Source organism: Lemur catta, chromosome 6 (genome assembly GCF_020740605.2).
Source record: "Lemur catta isolate mLemCat1 chromosome 6, mLemCat1.pri, whole genome shotgun sequence".
Taxonomy (NCBI): Eukaryota; Metazoa; Chordata; class Mammalia; order Primates; family Lemuridae; genus Lemur; species Lemur catta.
The window spans coordinates 97,560,688-97,565,685 of NC_059133.1; the positions used below are offsets into that span (position 1 = coordinate 97,560,688).

Sequence of the window (4,998 nt, forward strand, 5' to 3'; positions counted from 1 at the left end):
CTTTACCCATTTCATCATTCACAGCATTAATAAGGAGGAAGTAATTTATCAATATTTGAGGGCAAAGGAAACAAATACACAGAAGGTCAGGGACAATAAAGGTCTAGGTCCTAGGAAAAGAAAACAACCAAAGGGCTGTATACTCTATCTTCTTGACTCACAAAGGAAAAAGAAATTCTAAATTCAGTATTGGTAATCATTTTGAGGAAGTAATAAATATAAATCACTACCCATTTTCTTTGTGTCTCTAGGTTACCTTTTCACTCTAGATATGCCAATATATTTTACATGAACTCAATCACTATTTAGGCAGCCATACTGAAAGGTTCCCTTTAAGTTATTTAACTAAGCAGGACATTCAACTCCCTTGGCACTAATTTCTGGCTTCCTAACTCACCATTTTTTTAACTTCTCTAGCACAGAAATGGGAAAGTTTTGGGAATGTTGAAGGCAAGCCTAAAAAACAGTTTCTTCCAAGAAATCATGAGGATACTGGGAAACCAGGCCTCTGGATGTGGCGATGAGGCCTCACATCTCCAATGAACAGGACTACAGACACTGAAAGAGGAAAAGGATCTAACCTATTTGAAGTAAAGCACAATTTCCTTTTCCTATTTAAAGTAAACAAACCTCAGCTACATTTATAAAAGTTAATATCAGGCAATGTAGATAACCTATACTAAAATTCTGAATGATCACAGTTTTCTTTTTACCTTATTCAAGTCACTTTACCAGTGCCATTTCCTGGTAGTATCACTAAGGTTAACCTTATCACCGTTACATACCTTCACTACTGCTTGTGGCCATCATAAAACATATACAAGAGAAAAAGTCAAAACACTTTGAGGTAATAACAACTGAATACGGTATGTGACTCCCACACTGCATTATATAAAATGGCAAATATATCAAGAATGGTAACATACACTCTGTCACTCAGTTAAGATGCAATACAATTTGTTACTGTGACCAGCAAGCCAAAGAGTTGGTTTTTTTTTTTTTGAGGAGGAGTTGGGGATGGGGTTTGAAGCTGGAAGAGCCCTTAATTGAGTATATCACACTTCACTTATTGAACCCTCAGTTTCCTGACCTGTGAACATTAGAAAATACAAAAATATGGAACACTTCACCATCTGCATGTCATCCTTGTGCAGGGGACACGGCTAATCTTCTTGGTATTGTTCCAATTTTAGTATATGTACTGCTGAAGTGAGCACACGGTTTTTGGTTTTTTTTTTGAAGTAGAAACGGGGTCTCACTCTTGCTCAGGCTGGTCTCCTCAAACTCCTGACATCAAGCGATCCTCCCGCCTCAGCCTCCCAGTGCTAGGATTACAGGCGTGAGCCACCGCACCTGGCCAAGCATACAGTTTTAATGTATGTTCTGAACCAATCTATCAACAAAAATATACTAAAAATTTCTTTGCATACCTAGTGGTTAGGATATAGATGCCGTACCATCAGGATTTTCTAGAATGCAAAATGCTGGGTTTTTGGATTTTTACTAGACTTGAAAGTATTACACATCACATTTTTTCCAAGAGTTCAGATACACATAACTACTAAATTGTGTCATTTCAACTGCAGCCCCAGATATTTCACACATGGTACTAAATGATAATCTTACTGTACATTAATACATTTTGGGGAGAAAACAAGATAATCTCTTATCATATACAAACATTTCACTTTGTCTTATTATATTTCAGAGTGAAAAGAGTGATTTCAGATTTTGTAGACTACTTGAATTTTGTTCCCTGCATTCTTTTATATGGATTTATTTCTTAAGGTGAATTTAAGTTTACCTTAAGTGCCTGAGTTTCACAACACCATAAAATAACTGGAAAAACCCTAGGATTTTGTAAAACTGAGGATTACAAATCACTGCCCTGGAATCACCCAGAAAATGTTGTTTGTGAGTATTCTCTGGAAGAACATATAAAATATGAAAGAAACTATGGGCCATGCTATACTGCCAGTGCTCTAACGAATTGTGCCTCAAATGCCAGTCATGTACTAATTACACCTGAATTACTCTGTTTAAGTCGCAAAATTCTTTATTAAGAATACACAGCTGAAAGTAGTTCATCTAAGGTTCCTACTTCAGCAGCATACTGAGTGAAAACACTGAGCCGAAAGGGCAGGGCAGAAAGTTCAATCAAGAAGGGGAAAGAAGTGAATCTCAAATTCAGCTGGTTAAAAAAAAAATGATAGAAAAGTCACTAACTTAGACTAAAAGCCAAATGTCTACTAATAAGGTTCAACAGTAAATAGGGAAAAAAATCCTCATTTAATCATTCATTCAAAAACTTAAGTGCCCACTGCTAGGCACTATAGGCACCAACACAAATAGTTTCTAAGTGAATTAATTAGCCATTCATCTTATACACATTCCTACCCCAATTAAGAGACAATTTAGTAAAAAAAAAAAATTGACATTGTCTATAATCAATTCTCACTTTATAAACCACATTTCAGAAATTAATCATTAGTTGTAAATAGATGCCTTAAACACATAAGCACGCCCCAACAAGAACATCATTACGAAAGGCCAATTATACACAGGGCCTAGAAAGTAGCAGCTACAATCCACTCCCACCAACCTCCAACCTCCACTCCTAATCCTCACCCCAATCATTTTTCTCCCAACCTAGAGAGCACATGAAAATGTGAGTGAGAATATTACAAAAATAACCTTGAATCTGCTCCAATTAACTTTTTTGGTATATTACTTGCCAATTTTGAGAATTCACAGTCAGTAGCAAAGTACCTGCAATATGCTTCAAAACTTTGTCATTGAGAATCTCTGTCTTAATCCTTCCTCCAATGTACATGAAATTTGGACCAGCTTTAGACCACACATCTAGCTTACAGAGCAATTTGGAGAGCAGGCCCAAAATGTGAAACTGAATACCAAATGAAAGACTAGATGTAAGGTCCGGCAGCAAAGATGGTCCTGACACCAACATTTTGTTTGTCCTGCTGCTCAGATCCACAGGTCTGAACAATGCTAAAGGAGTAAGCAAGCTAAGTAACTGCAGCAATAGTGAGCTTAATTAAATGAGGCAATCACAGCCAAGATAGAGCAATACATTAAGGACATACTTAAGAACAATTATAAGCAACCAAAATAGACTGACTCTAGATCCTGAAGGGTTATTTGCCTGGAAACAAAGACATCTTGCAAAGGAATAAGTCATGCCCTTTGCTGCCGCCAGTACACAATTTACTCCTGTTTTCCTCTACACTTTAGCTTCCAAGGTCAGAACTATAAACTTGCTTTCTTTGTTCTCCAACCTGTTCCGCACAAGAACAATTTTGATTTGGCTCCCTTGATAGGAGGTCCACACCCCACCACAGATAAGCCTCCTCTAAAACGAGCCTCACAACTGGCTACAGGAAGAACTAAGGCAAAATGAAGATTTCCAAAAAGATCAAAGAAAGGTGTGTGTGGTCCAAGAGAGGGTCAGACATTCTCAACCTCAGACTAGTTTTAAAGAGGGTATCAGGCATTTCCAGAAGAATATTTTAACAATGACTAATCAAAAATCAGACTGCAGCCTCCCTGCAAAAAGGGAACATCCTCCTCAAAGGACAGAATGTAGATGCACAAATAAATAAACTGGCTACACCCAGAATGTCACAAGAAAGGAAAGGGGGCAGCTTTGGAGGGTGCCTCCCGAGAAGGTGGCCATGGTGTCATTCCCCCTCTCCACATAAGACACAGTACACCACTGATAGAGACTCAAATCATATTTAAACTTCAAAAATTACTTCAGAGAGCCTTTTAAGCAGAAATTCCAGACCCAATTCCCTCAACCCCAGAAGTCCTAATTTACCTTTTGCATAGTCTCTGGAACAGGGCTCTCACCTTTCCTCTGACCCCAGAGAAATATCCTTCTGTCCATTACCTTTGTTGAAGGTCAGAAGGGGAGCTGAAACAGCCCTCATCTCCCTCCCCCAGTGTGAAAGTCAGCAAATGCTACAGAATTTTGAGCTGGGAGCCAAAGGCCTCTTTAGCTCTAGCAATGGGAGCTAAGCAAAATCCAGGCCTACTTTAAGCACACACACAAAAAAGTAGCTGCAGAGTATGCAGTTGGGACAAGGAATTAAAATGGGGAAAAAAAGCTAGAAACAGAATATGAAGTGAAGCTCTAAGAAACAGAACTGACTTCACCAACTGGACTTAATCACATTATGAACAATCAATGGTGACAGATTTCTATAATTGTATGTTGGGAAACAGACTGAATGAACAGAAATGACCCTTTCCTAGTCATTTCTAGCTATCATAACTAGAATACCAGAACGGTAGCCACAGCTATGGATCATCATTTATTTGACACACAGAAGAAATAAGTCAAGTTAATTAGAATATTAGCCATGATATTATAGCATACTGACCATTAAAACAGTTAAAAAATTAACTGGTACATAACCTTGAGAATGGAAATTCCACTGTAAAGTTGTATCTTAAGGAAAAGGTAACGTACACACATACACAAACATGCATCTTAGCATTGTTAGTTTATGTAAGACTGGAAAAAAATTCAATGCCCAACAATAGGGAACTGGTTAAACAAATAATGGCATACCCATACCTGAATTATCATGATGACACTGTAGATCTGCATATTAACATAAAAGGTAGTCATTCATTAACTAAAAAACCATAAATCATTTTATATCCTATAATAATATATTGTGACACCATATATTTAAAAAATATGTATCAGCATATATATAAATAGACCTATACAGGCTCAAAATTACTAATTAAAAAAATCATCTATTCTCTTCATTTTGCTTATCTCAATTTTCTAAAGTTTTTACAATAAACTTTTTGCGAGAAGGTACCATTTTAAATTTTGACATTTACTTAAATTTTAAAAAATAAAAAGTTAAAACAGGAATCAAGATGCCAAGAGTCTGGATTTTACCAGATAAAGGGGAAGAGAAGTCATATATTAAGGACCCACCTAATCCAAGTCTTCAGTTC

The 4,998-nt window shown here is 37.0% G+C and overlaps 1 non-coding gene across 1 annotated transcript; it reads right to left on the minus strand.

Annotated features, from left to right (window-relative positions):
* Window positions 1-1,110: 1,110 nt before the first annotated feature.
* On the minus strand, window positions 1,111-1,217 carry LOC123640865. The gene has a single exon (XR_006736105.1). It is a non-coding gene; the product is annotated as a U6 spliceosomal RNA (small nuclear RNA).
* Between the last annotated feature and the right edge of the window lie 3,781 nt (window positions 1,218-4,998).